Source organism: Ruditapes philippinarum, unplaced genomic scaffold (assembly GCF_026571515.1).
Source record: "Ruditapes philippinarum isolate M1 unplaced genomic scaffold, ASM2657151v2 ctg3_1_1_1_1, whole genome shotgun sequence".
NCBI lineage: Eukaryota > Metazoa > Mollusca > Bivalvia > Venerida > Veneridae > Ruditapes > Ruditapes philippinarum.
Genome location: NW_026858508.1, coordinates 286,917 through 305,309, shown reverse-complemented (window position 1 = coordinate 305,309; position 18,393 = coordinate 286,917). Strand labels below are relative to the sequence as shown.

The 18,393-nt window shown below is 29.8% G+C and overlaps 1 protein-coding gene across 6 annotated transcripts in view; it reads right to left on the bottom strand.

The window, feature by feature from the left end:
• Positions 1-18,393, bottom strand: part of LOC132753428 (zinc finger MIZ domain-containing protein 1-like) — a 250,516-nt gene that overhangs the window by 170,018 nt on the left and 62,105 nt on the right. For 4 of the 6 annotated variants that reach the window (XM_060743895.1, XM_060743896.1, XM_060743897.1 and 1 more), the window contains one exon: positions 12,096-12,142. The gene's annotated coding sequence lies outside the window, so the exon portion shown is untranslated. Of the gene's footprint in view, positions 1-10,566; positions 10,702-11,636; positions 11,711-12,095; positions 12,143-18,393 lie in introns of those variants that run through there. The other 2 variants (XM_060743898.1, XM_060743900.1) reach the window with 2 other exon arrangements.

Sequence of the window (18,393 nt, the reverse complement as noted above, 5' to 3'; positions counted from 1 at the left end):
GTGAATAAATCACTTGCAGTTTTATTTCACAGATAAAAAATATGCAAACTACAGCAAGACAAATAAGCCTATTTGTGATTTACATACATCATAAATATATTAACTTGTTATAACAAGAACCTTATTTAAAATTTCATTAAAAGATACATTTGTTACTCTTCTCAACTTGTAATGAGATACAGTCAAACCATCACTTTAAAGCTGCATGCCTCTAGATGAGCCAAAATATTTTAATAAACTCAAACTTGAGAAAAATGTACTAACATTCTAGGAAATGTAAAAATAATCAAGATTTAAGTATGATTTACATGTTATGTGCATTTTATGACTGATTTTTCAATGTCTATAATTATGTTTCTACTGTAATAGGAAAGAAGTAAGGGCTATTTTTGCATATTTTGACCTCTTTTTGGTAATTTAAGACAGCAAAGATAAATTGTAGTTGTATCAACATAGCTGTGCATCATTATGACTACAACTATCAAAATGTAAACTACAACTATATAACAGTATCTTAATGTAAACTACAACTATATAAGTATAACAGTACCTTGATGTGAACTACAACTACATCAATAAAATAATGTACATCATTGTGACTACAACTTTATAAGTAAAACAGTATCTTGATGTGAACTACAACTTCATCATAATATTAATGTACATCGTTATGACTACAACTATATAAGCATAACAGTAGCTTGATGTGAACTACAACTACATCAATATAAATGTACATCATTGTGACTACAACTATATAAGTATAACAGTAAATTGATGTGAACTACAACTAAATCGATATTAATGTACATCATTGTGACTACAACTATATAACAGTAGTTTCATGTGAACTACAACTATATCGATATAAATGTACATCATTGTGACTACAACTATATAACAGTAGTTCCATGTGAACTACAACTATATCAATATAAATGTACATCATTGTGACTACAACTATATAACAGTAGTTCCATGTGAACTACAACTATATCAATATAAATGTACATCATTGTGACTACAACTATATAACAGTAGTTTCATGTGAACTACAACTATATCAATATAATTGTACATCATTGTGACTACAACTATATAAGTATAACAGTAAATTGATGTGTCAGCTACAACTATATAAGTATTACGTATCTTGAAGTGAACTACAATTACAACCGAATAACTTATAATCTTTAGAACTACAATTACAAGTATGAGATATTAAACTACAATAACAAGTATACAAGTATAACCATACCACCTTGTTAACTGTAATTATCATGTTGAATATTAAAAGGCTGCCACTTTGGAAAGTTTTGAAACAATTACTTCATATAGTTTATAAACACCATTTCTTCAGACATTTTTCTCAATTTCCTAAACAATAGCTAAATTGTTTATAAAATAAAGCCATAAAAATGATAAATAAATAACAATCTATTCCACAATAAACATCCTAAGAAAATGGGGGGCACTTTTAACCTAAACAAAGCTCTTGTACAAAAAATCTAACATTATCATGAAGAAAAACTCACATTAATATAAAAATACCAACTCAATTAAGTGACTATGCTATAACAGTATTGGTAGACTGTAAAACTGACTGACATATACTGGTAATGAAGATGTAAAGGCAACATTTACCATGTTTTCTGACACAACTCTCTGACAGTCAATAAACATGGCAACATAAGTGTCAACTGCACATGCCAAATACCTTTCAAGCGTTTGAACCTCTTGATTAACTACACGATAATCACAGAATAACTACGCTGATAGATGCCTATACAAATTGTTAGAAATGCTAAAGAAAACTAACACTACTTCCAAAGTGATTAACTCTGCAGAAATGGTATTTCTTTCATAAGACATTATATACTATTTAGACATTGAAATGGCTATTTAAAATTGAATTCTAGGGTCTGTGCAAGCTTTATTGAATGTCATTATAATTTTATATAAATTGGGTGTTATATCTGGGAGAAAATTTATATCACTTTTCTATATATCACTCAGTGAAAACAGCATTTTGGTATATCACTTGCGGTATCTCACATACTGCACATCACTTACTTATATCACTAAATAATACTAAAATGCATATTTCCCACTGTAAATCACTCACTGAATATACCACTCACTGTATATCACTCAAACTAACAGTAATGTTACTTAAATGTATATCTCTCACAATATATCACCCACTGAATATATCACTTCATGTATATCACTCTGACTCAATGTAATGTTACTAAATGTATATCTCCCACTGTTTATCACTCACTGAATTTATCACTCAATGTATATAACTCTGACTCACTGTGTAATGTTAGTAAAATTTATATCTCCCACAGTATATCACTCACTGAATATATAACTCAATGTATATCACTCAAACTATTAGTAATGTTACTAAAATGTATATCTCTCACTTTAAATCACTCACTGAATATATCACTCACTGAATATATAACTCAGTGAATATCACTCAAACGAACAGTAATCATGGTAATGTTACTAAAATATATATCTCTCACTTAAAATCACTCACTGATGTACTGAATATATCACTCAATGTATCACTCTGACTCACTGCAATGTTACTAAATGTATATCTCCCATAGTATATCACTTTTTTTTTAATATATCACCCATTGTATATCATACCCAATAAAATCTGAATTATTTTCATTTTAAATGTGTATACAAATATCTTTTATAGTTCAATTGTCGCATGTCATGCTAATAAAAGTGCATTTAATATGTTTAAAAGTTCTCTATAAGATATATTCTGTACTACATATAAGCAATCAAATATCATATTCATAATACATTAACACAAACAAATACATGTATCAGAATTATAAGTTTTCAATTAAGTTGTCAAAAGGATAAAATGACATTTTTTTCTTCAGTATCTTAAAAGGTGAATGATGCCATTATTTTGATGACAAACAATCTTTATGGACATTGAGGTACCACTGCTTCATAAATTTTCATTAACAATGTGATCAACTTGAGTATATTTTTTCTAGTACTTTTATCCTCATTTCACACAAATTTAGGGGCAAATTAACATTAAGCCTGCTTGCAGCAACCCATGCCACCAGCGGTTTGATCATGGTCTGCACTGTTTCCCATTCACTGAGTAGATATTGTGAAATTTTCCATAAAAAATGATGAATGGTTTTGTCCAGGTTGAAAGATGGACATGTCAATATTAGATATTAATAAGCATAGTAATTTAGGGTTAATTTATATTCTATTTTACACTAAGTGCTGAGATACTGTTAATAATTTTCAGTACTTCCATACATTGTGCACAATTAATGCTGTCAAGTTTATTACCTAGTAACCAATAATATTCAATGTTTTACTCTTAATTTTGCTAGGAATATAACTTCAGAACTTAAGAACAGTAAATTAAGTTATAGCATTGTACTTCAAGCACCCAATATCTTCATTTCAACATTTCTACTATTGAGATTATTCTATTTTAGAACATTGGTGGTTCTTCTCAGGTACCGCTCATGTCTGAAATAATACACAGAAGGGCAACTATGGTCTTTCTCCAAAAGTTAACAGAAAAATTTGCCATATGACCATTACAGTGCTGGTGTGACTTCCATCAAAAACATGAACACTATTCTAGAGCAATTGCCATTTACATAGTGCTGAACATATTACCTTACAGTCCTGGTTATAACTCAAGACTTAATTAAATCAAGGATTCAGTAATTGTTATGACTAATATTTTACATTAATTAACAGTAGAGTAATTGCTTTTATTTCTAGGCAATTGAAATCAGTATGGAATCAGTATGAAATTAGATGATATAACTTAAAGTACTTAGAGAACACTGATTATTGAAGGCATTTCATAATCATCAGGGCCTAATGATGAGTGCATTATATTAGAAACAATAATTAATATGACATTAAATATTTCAAATTAAGAAGAAAAAGTCCATCACTGAAATTGGCATCCAAATTTGGAGGCATGATTCATGTGGTTTAAAGGCCACGTGAGTTAATTCAACAGATATAGGTGATGTGTAGGTGTTGTTATAGATAATCCATGATGTTATTCTACTTAAGGGAAACATCATTTATATAAAAATATATATGAATATCCAGGTACGAATTTAGTTATATAACCATGAAAATTATTTCTACTGAGAACTAGTTTTCTTTCATGTGTTTGGTTGTAAAGAGACGATCAGCTGTAAGGAATAGACCATCTTTATCAATAGCTACAAAGTGTTTCATTTTCCAAGAAACGTAAAAAAAAGCTTTTATTACAATACATAGATAGATGCTACAATTAAACCTAATATGGAATTACTATAGTGCAATATCTTCCGGTCATATCTAAATTCTGTTTTCATTACCGTCATATCACCCGGAGCTAGATCCAACAAAACAAATATTTTTTCTAATTTTCATCAATAGAACTCTGTATGTTTCACAGTGGAGCAATATTAAAAGCTCATTTTCTCGAAACTTTAAAATTCAATTAATGCACAAAAATCTCTCAACAATTCTGTCTTTAATCGAAAACTGGATTATACTGTGACAGTTAAACTCAATTGCTGTGCAAAGAACAACTCATTTGGAAATATTTTAATCCAAATAAATATGTTTCATTTAATTAGCAATCGCAACACCTCAATTATTCCTTGAAGGTAAAAACAACATGCACTGTTGGTGTAATTTGTTGGAGAATCAATAGATTAATGTCTCAAGATTCTTTATGCATTAGGCAGCATTTTACTGTTTCTAACAGCAACTTACATTGATATATATCTGCCCCTTGGAAAAGTAATCACTATAAATGCTTTAATGACTTAATTCTAAATAAACTTAGATTGTATAAATAAACTCCTATGTTGAGAAAATAAAGATCTAGGTATGTTAATTAAATATATATAGTTTCACCTATGATTATTCCGTTTTTTCCCCTTCATATTTGAAAGACTGCTTAAGTTTATGATAATCTTAAATTATCACTTTAAAAACCTTAAAGCAACACACTTCCAGATTAAATGCTAAATTTGAACTATTAAAATTATTCAACACTTTGTCAAGTGTAATTAACAACTTCTTAGCAAGTTACAAACTACTAATCAAACATGATTTCTTAATATGCATGCAGTGGGACAAATGACCTTTACTGTCAATGTTCAAGATCAATTATTGTCACAGAAAATTTTCAATTTGTCAAAAGATTTTACCCACACCTCTGGATTACAAATCAAATTGTCTTGCTACTGAGGAAATGAACGAACCAGCAAACCTTGGATTAAAATTGGAAATGATATAATTATGAAGCTAAGAATTGAAGCAGTGACTCCTGGATTACACCTGTTGAGCTACTCTTCTGATGAGGCTGGTTCACCTTGATTGACTGGTTCACCTTGATTGACTGGTTCACCTTGATTGACTGGTTTACCTTGATTGACTGGTTCACCTTGATTGACTTGTTCACCTTGATTGACTGGTTAACATTGATTGACTGGTTCACCTTGATTGACTGGTTCACCTTGATTATCCAAAAATGCCCCTATTTTACAGATGATTGGATTGGAAATATTGGACACAACCTTTTTATTTAAGATCCAGATAATAATTATACAGAAGGTAAAAAAATGTATATCAAATCTTTATCCAAGTTGGAAATTATTTAACTATAGTGATAAAGTATAAAATAATTTATAACTAATTTGCATAAGAAAACATCATAAAGGTGAATTCATATGTATGTAAAAAATGAAATAATAAAACATTATGAAACTTGTATTTAATGTATTTTATATTGAAATTTTAATGTTTCCTCTTTGCACAATTTAAAATGGATAAAGGAACGGGATTTTGGTAATATACAGCTTGTGGTAATAAACAGGATTGTGGTAATATTATCATTTTTTTTATATAAAACTTGTTGACACAAGATATTAACTTAAACATTATACTGTTTCAACTGAAGTAGCATTTAAAAAGTCACACCCAAAAAATGCAATATTGAGATCAGCATCAAATGCCTGTGATATGATTTTTTTAATTTTTTTTTCTTTATGGTTGATGCAAATAAAAAATTATTGTAAAGGGAATATCACAGTATGGTATGTTTCAAACAACTCGTTAGAACCACCAGCTCTCTAATTGGAAAGAATAAATTGAACACAGATTAATCTTTATCTAATATTTTTGTAAATGATATTTGCTTGCAATGGTTAATTTCAGATTCTTCTAGAATTATTTGGAAAAAATTGACATGAACACATAATTATGCACTTCCTTTTGCCCAATGGACATAATTGTTTGCTGTTGAATTTATTTTATAATAAAATACCCACCTGTACTATATTGGCATGTACTTTTGAAAGGATAAGCAAATCTTGTCAAATTGAACAGGAACTGCTCCTTTTATATAGTAAAATATATAGGAAAATTTATAAGTTAACAAACATGAAGCTTCAAAGGTTTAAAACTGCCCAACTTGTTGTCTTTTGATTTGAAATAAATAAATGTTGCCAAAGATGGTGTCAGATAGCTACTGATTAAAAATATACAGTTATGTTAAAACTAAATGATTAAATAATTTACTCTGGTTTGTTTATGTTTCTCAAATCGACTGACAATGATGATGATGGTGGTGGTGGTGATGATGATGATGATGATGATAATGATGATGATCATCATCATCATGATGACTAACAGGCTCATATGGAGTTTGTTTTTTTATATTTTTAATTCTTAGACTATTATACTAAAATCATTTAATTAAGAAAAATTTAAGCACTTTAAGGACAGTAACAGTGAAAAGTTTAAACAATCAGTTTTTACAATTAAGAAAGAAAATAATGAATTTTACTAATTTATATAATTCTACATTTCATATCAGCACTCCCTCTTGTAAAATTCAATTCATTTTCAATATCAGCATATTTCCAAGTAAATGTGCAAATAAAAGAAGCTTCATAATATTAGCTTGTTTTACATAACAAGACATTTTTTAACATCTGGCAATTCTCCTTTTTACATTAAAGGAGACTATAAGACCTCAAATGCATTACACTTTATAACCTTTTTTATAAAACAGAAACTGAACAGGATCTACAAAAAAAAATCTAATTAGTGTTAAAATTTGATTTTTCTTATTTTGTATAAATTTTGCAAAATGTGTCTGACTGGTTCCAGTATGCAACATACTGCAGGGAACCTGCATAAAGATTTACTGCATATATCCTGAACCTTCTGATACCAAGCGAAATTCAAAACCTAAAAAAAAAGTAATAAAATGTATAAAATCCAACATCAAACGAAAATTGAAATGCTTAAAAAGTGAAAGCACTTTGCTCTAATTTGAGAAACTTTTAACTACATTAAACATAATGTTCTGTTCTTTTGCAAATTGCTTCATTTTTTTTTCCAGAAATATTGAAATATCTGCTGCAGTTACCCTTAAGGCTAGTATCCTTTTATTTTCCTGACTAACTGCAAATTATATTTACACAAGTCTTCAGAATGTTGACTTAAAAGAGAGAGGAAAATACCCTATTATTTAAAAGAAAAATAATGATTTTCTAATTTTAACAAATGTATACACATAGCATATACTTATTAATATGTTTAACAACACTGCATATTAATTTATCATATTAAATAATCCAGAGACTAGCTATTACTGAAAGAGATATTTGAATTATTACAACACCAACAGTGCCATTCAAAGCACATGTTCAAGTCTTTAAAGCATTCTAGGTATATGTCTTTTCAGGTATAATAACAATTTTGAGGAATTATTTGTGAAATTTACAAGAAAACAACACATATGACATTTTGTAATAATTTCAAAATTTCAAGAAAGTTGTGAATGTAGGCTGTGTCAAAATCAGTGCATGCAATCTCTTTAACCACTCATCATTTAAATTCTCGGAGAAATCCAATTGCAATTATCACATTTTAATTTATCAGCCTTAAAAGAATTAAACTTTATTGCTTCAAGCATTCTTATTCAATAGGCCAGCAAAACAGAATAATACGGCAAAAAATATCTGACATATTCTATGCACCAATTAATGAGTTTAGAATGGCCTAATTTTGTTGTCTGTGGAATGCTTGGAAATATAAAAGCCATTTTTTTAGATGTGTCTGCTGGCACTGGAAGCTGTGTTTATAAAAAGGAAAAAAAATCTCTCTAAATGGATAATCTAACATACATTGTATTAATGATGAGATGAGAATTACACATATTGATTGACGTTACACAGAAAATCTGTAAGTTTAATACAGGAAAAACAATACAGGAGTCTTTTAATGATAAAACACATTTTGAAATTTTGTCTGATTATAAATATATATTTATTTCAGAAAGATTGTTAAGTAGGTTTTTTTTTAATCTTGTACAAATCACTTTGGAGTGTTCTTCCTAAACTAATTAAAATAAAATAAGGAAACTCGGTTGTTATGTAGATAGAGCTCAATCCAACAAACTCTGAGGCTCAAACCCACTTAGTGACTAATTCCGGGGCTCAAACCAAATAACTGGGGCTCAAACCCACTAACTCTGGGGCTCAAACCTACTAACTCTGGGGCTCAAACCCACTTAGTGACTTTAATTCCGGGGCTCAAACCAAATAACTGGTGCTCAAACCCACTAACTCTGGGGCTCAAACCCACTAACTCTGGGGCTCAAACCAACTAACTCTGGGAATCAAACCCACTAATTGTGGGGATCAAACCAACTAACTCTGGGGATCAAACCCACTAACTGTGGAGATCAAACCCAGTAACTCTGGGGCTCAAACCCACTAACTCTGAAGATAAAACTAACTAACACTGGGGCTCAAACCCACTCCTCCTCTGGGTAAATAAGTAAAAACCATAACCATCATGTTATAGTGACTTTCAACTGTTATGAAGGATGAAACTTTCCATGGTAAGTTGGTCTTCACTGACAGATGGCTTCTGAATTCAAATATCTATTTTAAATATATTTATTTTGTATATTTCATTCCCACAATATTACCTTTTTTTATCCCCACAATGTTACCCTAACCTTTTTCTATCCCAATGTTACCTTTATCCTTTCCACATGTTGTATTTACCTATTTTTGACAATTTCTGGGCTAGTAACAGCATTGGGCATTATGTTTTATCTGAACACTAGAGCTTTGGTATAGTGAGGTCACAGGTTTGAGCCTTATCATTTGGACCTTTCCTTGAGCAAACAATTTAATATACATTGCTTCGCTTCACTTGGGTGTAAATGGGTACCGAAGATGGTATATTATTTGATATTGTGGTGACATAATGTGGGCAGCTATAAATAAAACTAATAGATAGATTGTAATAGCCCAATGTCCAGGGGTACAAGCTGAATAAACTTGGGTAGTACTGGAATACTGGTATGCTATGTAAAGTACACTTTCATAACAGTTTCAACTGAATTAAATTACCTTTTTCCACAATAATTTTTCTGGACACTGTTTGAACCTTTAATAAACATTAGCATGGATCTGAAGGCGTATATTGCTTTAAGTGTTGACTGACGTATTTGTGTGGGTAAATTGAAAGACCTAATTACTTGTATCAAATCACAAAGTCAGATTCTTTATGTCCATTTGCCTATAAAACAATAATTAATTTTGAAAATCAAAGTTGCTACATCATAGTTAGTTCTATTGTCTAGTTACTGATTGAGTCTGTAATATAGATTTTGTAATAATTGTCACATCATCAAGTCAAAGCAACTCTAATTTCAATATTTCTCCTATTTAATGATGCAATTTTCGCAATAAAATGGAAGACGATAACCTTTTGAGTCAAACAAATATCATCACAGTTATGTATTTAAATCAATGATTGCATGCTACAAAGTAGTCAGGGATTATGCTTAACCTTTGTCCTTTACAATATTTTAACCTAAAACAATTAATTGATGATTACCCAGATTTAATACCCAGTAAATGAGTGCACTTAACAACCCCACAATCCCATCATCAATCTTGAATTTTTTTTTCAGTTTTGCACAATCATACATTAGTGATGCAGCAGAGCAAAGTATTGTTTGCATCCTTAAAATACCTTTTCTTCAAACAAAAGTGCTAAAACTATCAGTCAACATGTCAAACACATTAAGTATGTTGTATAAATAATTTCTCTCTGCCATCAAACATTGTAATATAACAAATTGATTTAATCCACTAAACAAATTCTGCAGATAAAAACAATCATTTCTACAGCCCTCACTACTCCTCCCCTCTAACACCATATAACATCTTTATCCTCCTAACATCAAAGACAATCTTAATCTATTTTTCTTAATTTGTCTACGACCCTTATCTTGGGGAAACACATAAATACATATAATTCCAAATAAGCTTTATTCTCAAAAACCATCAGTTTTCCGAGGTGAGCTTTTCTTGTCTCGAGTTGTCTGCAAACAAGAGTCTGTATCGCATCATATCTTTTACAAATTGTATCAATCAATGATAATAGAAATCCCTAGTGCTCTTTACACACAAAAATCATATCATATGGTGAGAATGAAATAAAACTTACTTGCTGAAATCCCTGAGAATATCAGCACACCATTCATTAACTACCATCCGAGTATGAAGTTGTTATAATCATTGAGAGCATATGTACCATGTGTCAAAACCGCTTGGAAAAACGATAAAGACTTTTGCCTCCTTTCATTTTTGTTTGTAATTATACCCTTCAATAAGCTCTGTGGAAATGCACACACTTATCAACATACTGTCACAGAATGGGGGGAGAAATATCATAGACTTCCAGTAGAGATAGGTTGTTTTTTTTTTTTCGTTTTATTTCTGTAGACAGCTATATAGCTCTCCTGTGCCCTTATATTTTTTATGCTGTTTAAAAGTTGGCCGAGTTTATTAACTAAAATAATAGGAAACAACAAACAATGTAGAAGCTACATTGATACCCATATTCAAGATTGTATATTTCTTACATATTATGTTACAATATATTTGACATTAATTACATGAACACGATCATGCAATAAAAAGACATATGCTAGTTTTCCAAAGAATTTTTTTCCGCCAAAGATTTTTTAGAAGAAAGAGTCTATTATAAAGTTTTTAACAGGCTGTCAAGTTCTTTTGTCATTGCGATTTCTAAGTTTTTTTTGTTTTGTTTATTTTTTGTTCTTATTTTTTTTTTTTAGAAAGAAATGAAATCAATAAATCAAAACCTGTATATAATTTCATTATTAAAGATCTTAAGTCTAATAATCTGAACATTTGATCACTTGAGTCTGGCTCAAATAGCTTTACTTAAATCATACGTATATAAAATCCCTATACAATAAAACAACCTATTAGCTTTGCATCAATTAGGAATTACGTTCTTCCCTCCTTTTCTAAGTAATCTTGCACTCCTGAAGTGCTTCAAAACTCCTTCATAATTCTGGAAATAAACAGTCTGGAAAATCATATTTAAAGTTAATGCCTTCCTGTAGTAATTAATTACTCAGATTTATAGTCATGTTCCTTTACATTAACTCTACAGTTATCATACCTCATAAAGATTTTTGAGTTTTTTGGTTCTAATCATAGAAATGCCATGGCAAGCTCTTAGTAAAAAAGACGAAAGGTCCTTACATTATCAGAGACATAAATGGGGCTCCGAAGAACGCCTGGCCTTCCGTAAAAGCTGACTTTGGCAGGACTCAAACCTGAGACAACCATGAAATATAAATAATTACAAACTGAAAATCTTAATTCATTCTTGAAATCTATATCTTTGAAATTCTGCACATTTAAATACATAAATAAATGTAGCAAGTATCTATGATTTTAAGGCTGTCCGTAAAAAAATAATTCTTGATACAGAGGCAAGCCATGGTCAAGTTTAAAGCAGCATCAGCAGCTGAGTAAATCAAACAGTTTTGGCAACAAATCTCAAAATGCAACATTGAGATTTATGCAAAAATCAGAAATATGTTTCGGTGCTGAGTTTGGTCAGCAAAGATTTATTTTAGACTACAGTAATCAAGTATTTACTTTGTCGAACATAAAACAAAAGATATGTTGGTATGAACTGCCGAAACTTTCACTCACCTGATGTGTATGTAACTTGCAAAACCTCTTGTCACACACAATGATCTCTGAAATATAAAAATGTCCTTTTTAAAAAGTTATACCTCAACCATATTACAAATTTGACAAATCAAAATACATAATAAATAATTATATTTCCAGTCCGAAAAAAGGACTAATGGTTATGAAAGACAAATGGTTACAAACTGGAAACCTTTTTTCACTCTTGAAATCTATATGTTTGTACAAAGAACATATATTTTGAACATATAATGATAATTTAGATATGAATAAGCTGTTGAAAGCTACAAAAGATTTAAACAAGTCTTAACAATATGGCACCAGTACGAAGAAAGAACAGCCTGCAATTTTTTTCAATGCAACTTTGACCAGACTCTATACTGATACACAATGCAACATCATCATTATCATATCCTATAATTCAAATAATGAGGAAATGTTCTAAAGTTTATTACACAAATTTATAAAGGTAAAGATAATTCTAATTATAGTATTGGGCAACATAAATACATACTAAAATAATGCTAAAAAGATTGCATTGACATGATACTTGCTAAATATTGAAATTAAAATAAGGTAAATTAATAATGGTACACTTGTACATGACTAGACATTTTTACTTATAGAAATAATTATTTTCTACACTTTCATCTCTTAACGAATATAAATAATGTGTAAACCTTGATAAGTTTGCAACATTATATCATATACCAAATAATACAAATTAAAAAGCTTTCATTTATTCTGCAACACAGACTACTAAATCATCTTTTTTCCTCTATTATTTTGTCATCTTTGAGAAGAGATAGTTTACAATCAACATAAAGTGACTTGACATGAAATCATTTTACAAGCAATATGGAGAAACATGATATTACTGATGGCAAGGTTGTTTTTGCGCACAAAACTTGCATTTAAACTTAACAAAAGGGATATAAATCTTTGAAATAATTACCTGAATAGTCACTACTTAACATGGAAATAAATATTCGAATGCAGAGCCATTGCAAATGCAATGTACAAAATGCTACAAAAAACAACAACAAGCTAACAAACCTTGATGAAAAAGGAGTTACCAGACCTTGATGAACAACTATTAAGATCTATCTGACGAGTCTTACATTTAAAGTACCAAAACTAAACCTTTATCCTGTCAAATTTGTATAAATGACCAGTGTCCATCAGCCATAGTTTAAGGTACTAACATTATCAAACTACTAAAAATGAGTAGGTAACAGAGTACAACCCAAGTAAGACTGGATGTGCAGGCTTGATTGTCTATTTGTGGAAATTAAAGGTTTTATAGCTCAAGTTCCGGCATTATAAACATTAGCTGATCTATTTAAGTGCAATAACTATGATTCACCAATCTAAGAATTATAATTCATTGGGCTTCTACTGGTGACCATGAATTTATTACTTGAAAGGAAATTAAAGATGTAGTAAAATCTTAAATGGAAACAATAAAGAAATACAAACAGCTGGATGATTGGCTGAAACCTTGTTGAAAAAATAAAAATTGTCAAATAAAATTTCAATTTATTAAGAATGAAGATTCAACTTATTAAGCAGTAACTTACAAATCCATATGACACATTAATTTAAGTAAATATGTAAAAACATTTAGAACAATACAACTTTTTTATCTGAATTGTTTTCAAATTAATTAATAAGTTAAAGACTAACACAATTTTTTAAATATGCAGAGTAATTATAGTTAAAAATTGAACAAAAATCATTGTATACTTCAGTTGGTTATCATGTACTGAAATTCTAATAAAATAATTTCCTTAGCCTGTTACAGAACTTGCATCTTTTTAAATAATTGTTGAAAAAAAAATTCAGTAAATTTGTGTAACTTAAGTACATCAAAACATCTCAACATGCATAAAACAGCAACATTTTTCCCTTCCTCATCAGAAACAGGGAATTTGTGTAGCATGTTTAACGTATAATTATCATACAATTTGTGCACCATAAAGTATGCACCTTATCCACATAACTCATACTTGCTTTTATTGTTCTTTCAGTGTAAGATCATAAATGACAAGCAGAATTGCAAGAATCTTTGCTTAACTGGTTAATATCAACAGAAAGTAAAGTATGGAGGCCTAACAGGAACATATCTCATACTTGAAATGAATGGAACACAAAGTATGGAGGCCTAACTAAAACATCTCATGCACTGAAATAACTGCAAAACAAAGTATGAAGACATAACTGGAACATATCTTATACATAACTTGAAATAAATGGAACACAAAGTATGGAGGCCTAAAAGAAATATATTTTATGCTTTAAATAATGGAAAACAAACTAGAGAGGCCTAACTGAAACACCCTTATAATTATGGAGGCATTAGGGAGGCATTACAAGTTTAAATAAAACAGATATTAGAAAAAAAAGATTGTGAAATATGGTGTTCCAGTTGTTACCTTTAGAAGAATTAGAAATACAAAGACTTATAGAAATATAAGTATGGTGAACAAGCATGGACATAAAATTATGAGCCATTGCCAATAGATCTAAAAAAATAATTTTTTATCATGTCAACAAACATCATAATAAATATATCTGTATGTGTCAAAGTATTGAGAGTATTTACATGCCAATATAATCATGTGCACACAAAAATATCATAATCTTGAAATTGGACAAAAAGACATCAAACCTTAACTTCTCATTAAACTTATAAATGTTTGTCTTATGTTATTTTGCAATAAAAACGAGAGAAGAATAACATTAGAAATATTGTCAAGGTGTCAACTGCATCAACATATATTAAATGATTCTTAACAAAAACAGTGCGAAAATCTGTCATGCTTGTTACAATTTGATGTGCGCTAAGTATAATACATCTAGGCAATTATTTATCTCTGTATACTTCAAATTACTGTTAACATAATCTTACATGTAGCAAAAAAATTATCACGCAAATAATAAATTAACTAGGGAAAATGTAACGAAACAATTAGCAAAATGTGATTCATACTTTTTCGACACACGTGTAAACCTAATAAAAAGAAATGTGCTGGTCTTTTATTGTTATGAATGCTGTTTTTTCCCTCCTCTCACCAAGTATAGATCCAAGATGAGAAATTGACTGTTGAAACATCTAGAGCATAAGAGATTGTTTTAATGTGTAGTCAGATCATCTTAAGATATGTATCAATAAGTTATTGCATAAATTTCATCATTTATGTTTGAAACTGGTTTATTTTCTAAATGAAATCGTGTATATAATACAATGCAGAGACCCCTGGTTCGAGTCCCAGCTGCGACATGCCGATTTTGTGTGTGATTTTTCTGTGTATATATATATATTACATTAAACTGAGGCATTTATTTATCATGTTAAAGTAATTGTTCAATCAACAAATCATCACTGTCCATTGATACATGTGCCATTGATATCCTACTGAAAATAACAAAATATTGTTTCGTTAAATAATCTAACAGTTTAAAACTTGAAATAAATAAATATACTGAGACTTATTGTCCTTTTCATATAAATTTTTGCCAGTGTTAATTAATACAATTCTAGTCTTTTAATTACTGCTAAATACATGAATTGCCATTTCCTTCATTTAAAATTTGAAAATTCTGTTCTTCAAAATAATTCAAAAATGTTTTTCGATACTTGACATCTCTGGTATTTTGTTACACATTTTTGTATGATATACAGTCAAATTATCATCTTACATCTATTTTGTAAATGCACATTCACGATAAGAATCTTGAGAAAATAAATAAATAATGGAATAATTCAGAAGCTTCATGCATAGAAATACATTAGAGGGCTTTCCCTCTTGTGATGTTAAATTAAAGAGAAATAATAATAGAAACAAGTAACTTACACTTGAAATATTTTTGATTTTTTTTTTAAAATGGCATGAGATAGTTACAATGGGCCAAAAATGGCATGAGGTAGTTACAATGGGCCAGTCTAGTTTTACAGTTTTTATATTGGGTCATATTCACTTTATCATTAAGAACATAAGGGGATTAATGCACCTTATTTTTTGCAAAAACATCTGCAGAATGCACAAAGTTGCATTTAAAGCCCAAGCCCACAGGGCAAAGGATTAAAGACATCTGAGGGCTTCTGCAGATGTTAATGTTTGAAAAAAAAGTGGAATCTCTGTTCATGCATATAAGTATATGTCTAATTTTGGTAATTCCATGTTGCGCTTTTTGAAAAAGAAATTGATTCAAATGTTAGTGCAGTGTCATTTGAAAGTATTGAAAATAAATGCTACCTGGGCTATCATTGCAGTCAACTATTTCCACATTGCACCCAGAGTTTAAATATGCATAATCAAAATTGTGCAACAATAGTGCATGGTTTTAGTGATTTTATCCATCAATTCCTGTTTTCATCTACCTTAAAGTATACCAACCAGCATGTGCAGTTTTAATGCCTCTCCATATAAATCCTAAAAATCATAAATCAATTAAAGTGACAGCTCTATATATCTATTCTGTATTGTGTTCTCCATTTAATTATGTTTGTAATTTTTGTCTCAATTTTTTTTTGCTTGGCATTTAGTTTATGATGAGAGGAGTGACAAAACCTTAACAAATGGAATTCCACTTACCTAGCTTTCTTTGCAGGTTATAGGACCATTATTGACAATCATTAGAACATTAAACCACAGAATTATATCAGTTGGCCTTTTAACAGATTAAGACAGAAACTATTTTGATTGAAACAAACATTATAAATTAACAAAGAGACCTTAATCAGATATTTGATAATGATGATATGATGAAAATGATCATAATGATATGATGAAGATATGATGATAATGATATGATGGCAACAATATGATGATAATGATGACACTGATATGATAATGATAATAATGATATGATGATAATGATAATAATGATGATGGTAATGATATGATGGTAATTATATGATGATAATGATATGATGATAATGATTCTCACAATGATGATGATAATGTTTATGATGATGATTATGACAAAAACAACTAGAACTCCGCAAGTCGGATGTGTCGCCTTGTGAACAATATAGTTTAGGTGAAATGGCCAGAACAAGTAAATTACCAAAGGGCAATAACTCAAAAAATAAGAAGTGCAGAGCAGCAGTTTCTTTGCACGGCACTTCTTATCAATAAGATATATCATCCTATGAAGTTTCAAGTCCATAGCTTTTATAATTTATGAGAAATGGCCTGGACAAAAATAAAGCATGAAAATTAATAAAGAGTAATAACTCAAAAATAAGAAATGCAGAGTACTGGTTCTAGTACAATGCACTTTTTCTTAATGAGATCTATCATCCTATGAAGTTTCATGTCCATAGCTTTTATACTTCAGGAGAAATGACCTGGACAAAAATAAAGTATTAAAATTAACAAAGGGCAATAACTCCAAAAATAAGAAATGCAGAGTACCGGTTCTTGTGCACTGCACTTTTTCTTAATGAGATCTATCATCCTATGAAGTTTCAAGTCCATGGCTTTTATACAATAGGAGAAATGGCCCGCACAAAAATAAAGTATGAAAATTAACAAAGGGCAATAACTCAAAAATTAGGAAGTGCAGAGTACCGGTTCTTGTGCACTGCACTTCTTCTTAATGAGATTTATCATCCTATGAAGTTTCAAGTCCATAGCTTTTATAGTTGAAGAGAACTGGCATGGACAAAATTAAAGTATGAAAATTAACAAAGGGCAATAACTCAAAAATTAAGAAGTGCAGAGTACTAATTCTTGTGCACTGCACTTCGGGTTATTGAAAGAAGCATGCATGACATTTTTGCAGTCAATCAGACTTATAGTGACTGAGTTATGCTCCGGACAAGCTTTAAGGGACGCCAACAACGATGCCGACACCGCTTTTCAAGGCGACACAAAAACTGATATATTGATGCTTCGGTGATAATTCTTTTAAGAATGGAGACATAAAAGTAAAAAGTAATAATGACAATGATGATGATCATTCCAGGCACACAATTATTTATCATGACACTCTTTTTGTTTACTTGATAATGTATATACAATGTAAAGAAAATAAATATATGGGTATCAGCATGAAATTACTTTTGATGATTACCAAATAAACCCAAAAATTTTCATGATAATTATGTTATGATTTTTGATGATGATTCTTGATATTATTATGATACTATTGTTGATGATAATATAAACATGTTACTTATAATAACAATAATTATGGGAATAAAAAATAATCAGGGAAAATATTTAAGACTAGTAAACTTATACTGACAATAACTGAATATAAAACCATGATAAGCATTTTAAAATAA